Source organism: Apium graveolens, chromosome 5, assembly GCF_009905375.1.
Source record: "Apium graveolens cultivar Ventura chromosome 5, ASM990537v1, whole genome shotgun sequence".
NCBI lineage: Eukaryota > Viridiplantae > Streptophyta > Magnoliopsida > Apiales > Apiaceae > Apium > Apium graveolens.
Genome location: NC_133651.1, coordinates 2559113 through 2572523, shown reverse-complemented (window position 1 = coordinate 2572523; position 13411 = coordinate 2559113).

Genomic DNA, 13411 nt, shown 5'->3' with positions numbered 1-13411 from the left:
TACCCAACCGAATATTATGTATTCAAACTTGAAATCCTTGTATTCGTCAAAGATCATTAAAAGCATAAAGCTTAACCTCGTACCCTACGGGTCTCACTGTTTCATCATCATAGAAATAGGCCAGGGGTTACCCCCACAGTGATTTGGTCATCATGATTTAGTTGTCCCATTGAACCAAGTTCTTGGGATCTCCAGTCAGCAAGGTTGGGTGTCCACCATGACGCCGTTAAGCAATAGGCAAGGCTCATTCCTCTCGATGATTTGACAACTATCTCTCGGTCTAACTAGATTCTCTTGTCTTAAACAGATTCGCTCAGTTTAACCATCTGGTTAGTGGATCCAAACATTATCATTTGACTTTACATAGTCAATCATGATAATTCTCGTTGAGAATAGTTGTTTAATGGTATTATGTCCTCATCATAGATGTGAGACATACCATTTCATACACAATAATGTGATCTCCCAATTTGCATATTGATTACACGATATATGCATATTGAAGACACGTTTTCCTTGTCATTTAGGAATATCCTTACAAAGTGGCTACTCAGCCTTTTAACTGCATTTATTTTATGCACCAGACTCGTATTCCATCATGAATCGAGCTAAGTTTAGGATTTCCATGACACGACTGCTAAGTGTGAAATGTATTCTCGAATGACTTTTAAGTTCTTAAAGTCAAATATCTAATTTACATACTATATTCACATAGTACAATTAGATATCTTTCGTATTGCAGTCCAAGCTCACGAGCACATATCATACACCTTAAATCTCATTGCAATCACTTCCAAGTGACCAATTTCCATTGTACTCGTGTATCTACCCAGTTTACCAACTGTGTAGCCTATGTCTAATTTTGTACAATTTTAAAAAGTACAACAGACTTGTAATCCTTCTTAAGAGATCCTTGTTCATCTACGCTTGGATAAATATAAATCCATTCCAGTTATGACAACTTTAGCTTCGTTGATCTCTTCAAAATTCACATCACCAACATGTGACATGTATCATCTAAAACTTTTAAAGTCACGAAGATTGTAATCTTCAAATTAAAACTTTTCAATCTCATCAAGATTTTCAGAGATGATCCTCTTGTCATTACTTCTCGTAATGATCAGATCACTCACATGCAATCAATTATGACTTGCATATCATGTGTAAATAACACATGCACACTTGTCAATTCTCTGATTTTGAATCAGTTTGACATCTCATATTGACATATTTCACATTTATGAAATAACTTTACTAGTTATTACTTAAGGCTTCACTTGTTATTGATATTACCAGCTTTTAGCGTCCCAAAAACCAGCAATTTCAGTTTGCATCATTACCGAGTTTAATCGTCCTTAAACTGGCAATCCTTATTCACATAGCAACCAATTTTGAGCGTCCTCAAAATGGCAACCATGTCATTTATTTGAAGCCATTGCTTATCATAGCAATATCAAATTTAATATGCCATTATTTCGTGTCAATGTTGTTTCACTCAACATGATCACCGAAAATACAGATTTTCTACTCTTGATTTATCTAGAGCAACCCTCGGGTTCACGTAAATAGATATTTCTCCAAATATCTATTTAGAAAGACCATCTCAATGTTCATTGATGCACTTTTAAATTTCACAATACGATAATTTTAGTATCATCTTAATGAACCTTATTCTCAAAACTCGAGAATATTTCATAAATTATATAAGGTCATCACTTTCGACTGTAATATTTTTTGTATCAGTCTGACCTTATACTTCCTTCAGACCCAGATATATTTTCCCAATTTAAAAATTCATTTGGGTCCTAATGCTTTTATCTCGTAAGAAGATCTATATATTTTTAAAACAAGATTCTGTCAAACAGAACCACTCTCTCTATTTCTTAACATCCTTTCCCCCACAAAGGACATAGAGAGAACATGCACAATCCATTTTCTAGTACACGTGCTAGAAAATCTTGATTTATTGACTCTCAGTAATAGTCAAATTTTCTCTTGATATATTCACTTATCAAGAAATTATACGAGAAGCGCATTGCTTCTATTAAATTTACGAGTTCACCTTCAAGCAAATTATCAAGACATTCGGGACTAGCAATTATCCAAGTCTTTTGCTCTCTGCAGGTTCATCCTCACATTCATCCAATAACTCGTAAGTTCATTTAGATGACTTTTAATTACAGATCTACTAGGATCTACTAGTTATCGCATAAGCATTCCTAAACTCTGTAATAGTATTCTTACGAATCTCAAAAATTAGATTCATATATCGGATATTATTAGACTCAACCATTGTCTATGTATCCATCCAAAATATCTCAATTGATTTTGGATCTCATGCTACCAACAGAGGTATTGGTATCAAGTTTCGAGATACCCCCACATTTCAATTATTTTCAAGAATGTTTCATTACATTCCACTATTCATAGAAAATTCAATAATTTTCTATTTTAGATACCCCCACAATTTTAATATTTTACAGAATGTCAGAAAATATTCCAAAACTAATAGGAAATTTAATTATTTCCTTCTGTGGTATCATGTTTAAGGAACGATTAGCCCTTCGTAACTAATATCCTCAAATTCAGTGATAGTCTGAGCTGATCACAATCGTTTTGCATCTCTCTCAGAGCGCAACTCAAGCCTGCATCTACTCCATTTATTTAATGCGAGTAAGGTGCAACGACATCATGAATATTCACGTTGCAAACAGAATTTGCCCGGTGATTATTCATCATCAAATTTATTCACTACCATCTTAATTATCTATATTAAGTTGGATTTACCCTTGAGTTTATAGAGCACACATCTCTCTATTTAGCTTCAATATTGACTCGACTACGAGTACGAGTGGTAAATATTTTACTATCAAACCAGACAGTAAACACGTTTCGTGTCACTACCTCTCATCTGAGCAGGTTTTACGTCATTCATTAAAACCTATAAGATTTTAATATCATGTTTAAAGAACTTCCCGTGGTTCTTATCATTAAAAATTCAATTACCGAATTTCTCTAAAATATTTACATGGTTCACACGAACCTACTTTTCTGGCTCACCTACTGGTACAACCATAAATGGCCCAAGGAAGAACATAAATCTTCAATAACCCCACATTCAGTGATCCTTGATCAACTGATGCGTTAGGGTTAACAACTTTTCGGATTCTCTCCGAAGTTCAGCATAACTACTGAGATCAATATTCGCCGTATTAAGTATCATATGGATCACTATAATAGGCTCGTGTGTCACTGCCGCAGCAGACCGACACCAACACGTGAAATTACTATTTAACTGGAGGAAAAATCCAACCAGAAAAATATAATTTATGTGCCGACCCATAACCTGTACTCCAGGCCCATTAGATTTTTTTAATGTGGAGAATCCTGAGCAATTGTAAATCTGGTTCACTTCAGCTGCCCACCTCGTCACATTATTTAACAACAAACATGTTACTGCATTCTATCCAGTATTACAAGTTTGTGATATAACTCCATTATTAAAGATTAAACAATAATAATTGATGCCTTATCATCACTCAACAATGATTTAAAAATTAATCACCAAATAATCAAGTTCCATCATGAAGGGTCACATTTATGTAGCCATATCATTTAATTGCATAGCAATATCATGTTATGAACTTGCAAACACGCATGTAAACTATAGCATATACGATTCTTGTATCAGTGTACTAATAATTCCAAAATCAATTCAGAATTAAAAAATCAATCACCATGTTAACAAAACATAATAAGCTATCCATTAATAGCGAAAACATGGACGAATTATAAATTTGGGTTTAATCTACCAATTTATAATGATCAACCCGAGAGAGATGTCACCAAATATGTCCACTTGAATATAAGTTGATCATAAATCAATAACCATTAAAGCATCAATAGCCTTATAAGAAACCAATTATCCAACAACTTTGTGCTTACTTTTGCCTCTACCTGTTATGCTTAAACAAAGCACCACTTAAAATCAAATTTATATTAATTTCAAGCACATGGCAACAAGTGATCAAAGAAATTAACGCACTAAATTTAATTTAATTAATGAGGAAAATAATGGCCAATCATATACCCATAAATAAATCCAATTTAAACAATCAAATTGACTTTTGCGTCTACTCACAAGAAAGTATGAAAATTGAAGTAAACTGCTTTAAGATTGTTATCAATCTTGTACGATAAAGACATTATTATATATATATTGAATATATAACTAATTCATAAGAACATTGCTAATTCTTAAATCACATAAGCATATAAGAATTAACAATTAAATTAGGAGAAGGGTTTGAGAAAACAAACAGAGATTGGATTTAATCTCGAGTCCAGAAAACTGTCTCCTTAAAGCAGTTTCGCCCCGCACCATCCGTGTTTAGCGACCTGCTTCCCAGGATAAAACGAGATACTAGTATAATCGATAGATCGAATATACTCTCAGCGAACTTGAACTGAGCCCGAGAACTATCACCGGAATATTGAAAAAATTTAAGACTAAAGAGACCAAGAATGAAAGAGATGACTCTTATTTTCTTGACTTAATAAAACTGGTGCCCTAAGACTCTATTTATTAAGAGAGGCTTGAAAGGACTTGTTTTTCTTTTCGATGTGGTACATGGTATTTATAAGAAAAACTAAGGAATAGGTTTGTGCTACTCTCGATGTGGTACAAAACCACTTTTCATATTAAAAGGTAAAACTTTGGAACATCAGTTCTCATTCACCTTTTACTCATTTTGAGCGTGTTAATATGCGTTGGAATCCCCTCGAAGAGAAGAATACGTTCCAATAAATACACATCACTAACACATAATGTGACTCACTCATATAGAGTCTCAAAATGATTCACAACTTAGTCTAAAATACAAAGTTTGTCCAACAGTTAGCCTTACGAGTTATGACTCTATGAACAAGTATTTATAATAATCATGTTATTTTCCTCTTTATCCCATTTATGAAATAAAAATTTAAAAATATATATTAAAAATTTCACTAACTTGGACTTGTTTAAAAATCATAACTAATTAAGAACATAAATAAAAATGTGAATTTTATTATTTATTTTCATCTTCAACTTCCCCTCCCTTTTTATTACAACTAGGAGCATACCATAAGCCATATGCCAACTAGATCCATTTTAATACCACAAACATGTATATAGAATATATATTTGATTTTAGAGTGGGTAATTTGTATTTCCCGATCAACAAAATTGTAAAGAAGTGAATAACTTTTTTCATTAACTTTGGTTGGATCATCGAAATTTATGATTATGTTTGCCATTCAGAATCTAACTTAAATTTTATTCAATTTACACACCCATAAATTCAAATAAAAAATAACCACCCATATTTTTGGGTTTTGTGATTATTTTGTGTGAGCTTATATGTAGATTTATATAGTGTGTGTTGATTGTGTGAAACATTTCATTTGAATAAAAGACATAATTTTAGAGTTTGAATTCAAAAATCAATGGCAGGGGGCTTGGTAAGATAGCTTGGTAAGATAGCTCTAACATAATGGATCTGATATACATTGGCTTGATACTCTAAAAGTGTTTCAGAATGGTTATACTTGGTTAGATTTATTTACTAATAAATAGAATATTATATGATTTTAAAAAAGAAAAAGAAATTAGTTCAAAGTTCTAAAATATTTATTTAGAAATATAATAAATACATAATAAAACTGATCAAACATAATCATCAGACATATAATTACTTCACACAATGCAAATTACTAGTTAGATAGTCCAAGGCATTCATAGTTAGCTGGCAATCTAGCATTAGTAATTTTATTTTAGAAACTTGTGTGTAATATTAGCCAACTTTTCGCAATTGTAAATGTCCAACTTTTATAACTTGATTCAACAACAGTCAAGTAGAAAAAACAATAAATAAGGTAAAAGCTAAAACTAATAAACAAAAAAGAAGGTATATAGAAAGTAAACCAGAAGGTTAAATATTAGGGGTTTGCAAGCGCTTCCCCTAATGAGCATTCTTTACGAAAATGGGCATCCAAAGACTCTTCACATTCTATATAATCCACTTTATCATTTATTAATTTGAAGCTCAAACTTTTTAATCATATATTCCAATTTTATTCAAATTCATCTTTACGTAAAAAACTGTATAGTATATTTTGTAAGATTTCTTTTATCAGGAAGGGAATCTCGTGTTGTATATGATATGCGTTAACATGACATACTAACTCAAAGTGACAAACTAGGATTTAGTTGACTTGTAATTTTATGTAATCTTTAATGATATTTCTTGAGTCCGTAATACTAACATAAGAAACAAGCTACTACTCAACAAATATGTCAATTGTAAAACTCTGTTAGGAATCTAAAACTGTGTGCTCTTTCCCTTCCACCATAGATGTACCGTTCATATTTGCAATCATTTCGTTCCCAAGAGAGTGGGTTTGGGGCGTGGACCGTCATTTTCATATTCGGTCCGTAAAAAAAAAGTTTAATACTCACCTAATTTTTCATGTAAGTTTATAATTTATCCCTACCCCGTCCTACGGCGCAAAAATTAGTCCCACTTTGTTGTGTTTAATAATTAACTTATCTTAAAAATTGATTAAAAAATACAATTTTTACAATATATTACATAACATTAAAATAAATGTACAGATAATTTAAAACACAACCTGCAGTATTTTTATTACTTTATATATATAACTGAAATAAATAAATATAGTTATATTTTTTAACGGAGATCATATAAGTACCATATATGTCTCGTATTAAAAAAGGGTAACATTTTGATCCCATCGCTATCTTATTCCCCATTTAAACGGGACGACCCATTGGATATGGTTTAGACCAGTTCCCAATGCCCCCGCCTTACAAGTTACTTTTCTGTATCATTGAATTCTATAAATCACTTTTTGTTTTGTCACGTTTTTCAATACTCGTTTAAATTATATTTTTATAATATTTTTTAAATTTTTTTTTGAATAAAAATTTTACGTTTAAATTTTTATTCAAAATTTTTTTATGAAACTATATTTTATAGAAGTTTAGAAATCGTGCAAATACTGCACATATAAATCCCGTTGGGACCGAGGGAGTACAACTCTATGAGCTAGTATTTGTAAAAATCATGTTATTTTCCACTTTATCCCATTTTTAAAATAAAAATTTTAAAAATATGTATCAAAAATTTAATTAACTTGGACTTACTCCAAAGTCAAAGCTAATTAGAAATACAAAAAAAATGTGAATTTCATTATTTATTTTAATCTTCAATTTCTTCCCTCTCTTTTGATTATAACTCGGCAGCATGCTGGTGTTTGAATATATTAAGCAGAAGTTAATGGCAACACATGGGAGGCTTCAAAGAATCCCAGCACATTTTTAAAAAATAATTATTATTGTACTAGATAAAAAATAATAAATATATTTAAATATGATAATTTTAATTCACCAAAATACCTCTTTAAACGATAAAAATAAATAAATTAAAACAAGGCGAGTACTAATATAAAATTAAATATTTAAAATAATAGATATGCTCCATAAGCCATATGCCAACTAGATCCATTTTAATGCCACAAACATGTACATAGAATATATTTGATTTTTGAGTTGGTAATTTGTATTTCCTAATCAACAAAATTGTAAAGAAGTGTATAACCTTTTTTCATTAACTTTGGTTGGACCATTTAAATTTATGATTTTTCATTTGAATAAAGGACATAATTTTAGAGTTTGAATTGACAAATCAATTGCAATTTGCAGGGGGCTTAATATAATGGCCAGACATTCGTAGGAGTTGGCTTGATACTCTCAAAGTGTTTCAGGATAATTATATTTGGTTAGATTTATTTACTAATAGATAAAATATTATATATTTTTTAAAATTAAAAAAAGATTAGTTTAAAATTCTAAAATATTTGTTTAGAAATATAATGAATGCATAGTGAAACTGATCAAGTATGATCCAACATATAATTATTTCACACAATACAAATTACTAGTTAGATAGTCCAAAGCATTCCTAGTTAGCTAACATTAGTAATTTGATTTTACAAACTTCTCTGTAATTAATATTAGCCAACTTTTTTCGTCAAAAAATATTAGCCAACTTTTCGGAATTTTAAATGTACAACTTTAATAACCGGATTAAAGAGTCAAGTAGAGAAAACATATGGAAAACTGTGAAATTATAAATAATAACTTGTTATCAATCTTGTACGATAAAGACATTATTATTATTATATATATATATATATTGAATATATAACTACTTCACAAGAACATTGCTAATTCTTAAATCAAATAAGAATATTAGAATTAACAATTAAATTAGGAGAAGGGTTTGAGAAACAAACAGAGATTAGATTTAATCTCGATCCAGAAAACTGTCTCCTTAAAGCAGTTTCGCCCCGCACCATCCGTGTTTAGCGACCTGCTTCCCAGGATAAAACGAGATACTAGTATAATCGATAGATCGAATATATTTTCAGCGAACTTGAACTGAGCCCGAGAACTATCACCATAATATTGGAAAAATTTAAGACTAAAGAGACCGAGAATGAAAGAGATGACTTTTATTTCCTCGACTTGATAAAACTGGTACCCTAAGACTCTATTTATAAAGAGAGACTTGAAGGACTTATTTTTTTTCGATGTGGTACATGGTATTTATAAGAAAAACTAAGGAATAGGTTTGTGCTACTCTCGATGTGGTACAAAACCACTTTTCATATTAAAAGATAAAACTTTGGAACATCAGTTCTCATTCATCTTTTACTCATTTTGAGCGTGTAAATATGCGTTGGAATCCCCTCGAAGAGGAGAATACGTTCCAATAAATACACACCACTAACACATAATGTGTCTCACTCGTATAGAGTCTCAAAATGATTCACAACTTAGTCTAAAATACTAAGTTTGTCCAGCAATCCCCCACAAATGAGATTGATGGTCCAGTAGCACGCACCACATAGACAGACAGATACGGAGCTTGACTTGGTGATAGTTCCGGCGGTCAGATATAGCATACGATAGGTAGAGAATGCTACTTGAACCTTCGCTCGAATAAGTATATCGACTGTACTGGTAGACAGTATGACGCGATGTCCTTGAACTGTTCGACCGTTTGTGTAAACGATGGCATACTCATCACTATATATTTCCTGACTCATTCAATTCTCATGATTATGTCCATTTTGGCCCTGGAACATCGTTCTGGTTCTGCAAGAGTTTCTAAAGAATTGTGCCTCGCAATTCTCCTTTGAAGCGGCCATACTTCTCTCTTACATAGGTGATCTTTATCTTATAGAGTAACCCGCGTTTACTCGATCGAATATTATGTATGCAAACTTGAAATCTTTGTATTCGTCAAAGATCATTAAAAGCATAAAGCTTAACCTCGTACCTTACGGGTCTCACTGTTTCATCATTATAGAAATAGGCCAGGTGTTACCCCCACAGTGATTTGGTCATCATGATTTAGTTTTCCCATTGAACCAAGTTCTTGGGATCCCCAGTCAGCAAGGTTGGGTGTCCACAATGACGCCGTTAAGCAATAGGCAAGGCTCATTCATCTCGATGATTTGACAACTATCTCTTGGTCTAACTAGATTCCCTTGGCTTAAACAGATTCGCTCAGTTTAACCATCTGGTTAGTGGATCCAAACATTATCATTTGACTTTACATAGTCAATCATGATAATTCTTGTTGAGAATAGTTGTTTAATGGTATTATGTCCTCATCATAGATGCGAGATATACCATTTCATACACAATAATGTGATCTCCCAATTTGCATATTGATTACACGATACATGCATATTGAAGACACATTTTCCTTGTCATTCAGGAATATCCTTACAAAGTGGCTATTCATCCTTTTAACTGCATTTATTTTATGCACCAGACTCGTATTCCATCATGAATCGAGCTAAGTTTAGGATTTTCTTGACACGGCTGCTAAGTGTGAAATGTATTCTCGAATGACTTTTAAGGTCTTAAAGTCAAATATCTAATTTACATACTATATTCACATAGTACAATTATATATCTTTCGTATTGCAGTCCAAGCTCACGAGCACATATCATACACCTTAAATCTCATTGCAATCACTTCCAAGTGACCAATTTCCATTGTACTCGTGCATCTACACTGTTTACCAACTGTGTAGCCTATGTCTAATTTTGTACAATTTTAAAAAGTACAACATACTTGCAATCCTTCTTGAGAGATCCTTGTTCATCTACGCTTGGATAAATATAAATCCATTCTAGCTATGACAACTTTAGCTTCGTTGATCTCTTCAAAATTCACATCACCAACATGTGACATGTATCATCTAAAAATTTTAAAGTCACGAAGATTGTAATCTTCAAATCAAAACTTTTCAATCTCATCAAGATTTTCAGAGATGATCCTCTAGTCATTACTTCTCGAATGATCAGATTACTCACATGCAATCAATTATGACTTGCATATCATGTGTAAATAACACATGCACACTTGTTAATTCTCTGATTTTGAATCAGTTTGACATCTCATATTGACATATTTCACATTTATGAAATAACTTTACTAGTTATTACTTAAGACTTCACTTGTTATTGATATTATCAGCTTCTAGCGTCCCAAAAACCAGCAATTTCAGTTTGCATCATTACCGAGTTTAAGCGTCCTTAAACTGGCAATCTTTATTCACATAGCAACCAATTTTGAGCGTCCTCAAAATGGCAACCATGTCATTTATTTGAAGCCATTGCTTATCATAGCAATATCAAATTTAATATGCCATTATTTCGTGTCAATGTAGTTTCACTCAACATGATCACCGAAAATACAGATTTTCTACTCTTGCTTTATCTAGAGCAACCCTCAGGTTCACGTAAATAGACATTTTTCTAAATATCTATTCAGAAAGACCGTCTCAATGCTCATTGATGCACTTTTAAATTTCACAATACGATAATTTTAGTATCATCTTAATGAACCTTATTCTCAAAACTCGAGAATATTTCATAAATTATATAAGGTCATCACTTTTGACTGTAATATTTTATTATCAGTCTGACCTTATACTTCCTTCAGACCCACATATATTTTTCCAATTTGAAAATTCATTTGGGTCCTAATGCTTCTGTCTCGTAAGAAGATCTATATATTTTTTAAACAAGATTCTGTCAAACAGAACTACTCTCTCTATTTCTTAACATCCTTTCCCCCACAAAGGACATAGAGAGAACATGCACAATCCATTTTCTAGTACACGTGCTAGAAAATCTTGATTTATTGACTCTCAGTAATAGTCAAATTTTCTCTTGATATATTCACTTATCAAGGAATTATACGAGAAGCGCATTGCTTCTATTAAATTTACGAGTTCACCTTCAAGCAAATTATCAAGACATTCGGGACTAGCAATTATCCAAGTCTTTTGCTCTCTGCAGGTTCATCCTCACATTCATCCAATAACTCGTAAGTTCATTTAGATGACTTTTAATTACAGATCTACTAGGATCTACTAGCTTATCGCATAAGCATTCCTAAACTCTGTAATAGTATTCTTACGAATCTCAAAAATTAGATTCATATATCGGATATTATTAGACTCAACCATTGTCTATGTATCCATCCAAAATATCTCAATTGATTTTGGATCTCATGCTACCAACAGAGGTATTGGTATCAAGTTTCGAGATACCCCCACATTTCAATTATTTTCAAGAATGTTTCATTACATTCCACTATTCATAGATATATCAATAATTTTCTATTTTAGATACCCCCACAATTTTAATATTTTACAGAATGTCAGAAAACATTACAAAACTAATAGGAAATTTAATTATTTCCTTCTGTGGTATCATGTTTAAGGAACGATTAGCCCTTCGTAACTAATATCCTCAAATTCAGTGATATTCTGAGTTGATCACAATCGTTTTGCGTCTCTCTCAGAGCGCAACTCAAGTCTGCATCTACTCCATTTATTTAATACGAGTAAGGTGCACCGACCTCATGAATATTCACGTTGTAAACATAATTTGCCCGGTGATTATTCATCATCAAATTTATTCACTACCATCTTAATTATTTGTATTAAGTTGGATTTACCCTTGAGTTTATAGAGCACACATCTCTCTATTTAGCTTCAATATTGACTCGACTACGAGTACGAGTGACAAATGTTTTACTATCAAACCAGACAATATGTTGGGTTTCGAGGTATAAAACGTAGCGGATAAACGTAAATAAAACAAAAAAAAATTCGAAACCCAAAAACAGGATCCATGTATAATTGTGGGCAGATTATGGAGATAACGAATCATACCTTTCAAGAGCTTAACTTTCACGAACTCAACGGAGATCCTAGCTATCACGCTTTGTGTCTACCTCTCGGAGAAACACCTCTATGTTATCCACACGAGCACCTCCAAGAACGTCTCACGAACTTGACTATGGAATGGATGTACTAGCCTCCTTCTTGACGATCCGAATTGCCTCTGCCTCTCTTTGCTGCTAGGATTTTCTCCAAAAACGTCCAAGTCTCTTTAACCTATCATTATGTATTTATAATGGCTGATTAAAAAGGCTCATAACAGCAAAGCTCAACCCTAATAGGTATTGGATTAAATAATAAAAATGAATTTCTATTATTTAATTAATAACTAAGTCATACTTAATTATTATGGGCGAAAAACATTCCTTTTAATTCGAATTTATATTATCTCAATTAAGTCTTACTTAATTAAAATAAAATTCGAATAATCATCAATAAATTTAAATCCATAATTTAAATTAACTATTCCATTAAGTGCTCTATTTGTGCGACCCTGTAGGCTATTATTTAATTGGCAATAATTTTATTCTCTAATAAAATTATAAACAATGAGCGGTATCTAGTAATACATCATTGTTACCCAATTAAGCAATAATTAAATCGTGATTAGATAAAACCTTTTGTGATTAATATTTTTCGTGTAATATAATCCCTTTAACCATACATATTATAGATTAAACTCGAGGCATGTATTTAGTCATCTTCTTCAATATTTAATCCGGGTTTACTTGATCCATGAGTAGATTATCAAGACAAATCATTATTTGAGCATGACCATGCTTTTATATTCTCACTCAATCAAGAGGCCAATAATATCTCTCCTAATTATAGGAGGGTTAAATCCTTTATCTATCATTCATATTTCTCATACGACTCATGATATACCCGATGTCCATTTTTATCATCACCCGATCAAAAGTAACTTTTAATGTAGTTAAAGTATATTAATCCTCGTATAGAAATATAATGATTTCAAGTCAAAGGATCGTTACACCATTATCACTGTGAGTTTTTCTTATGACTTTATTAAATATGAAGAATCTCATTGTGGGTCTGTCCAGTACCATGTACTCTC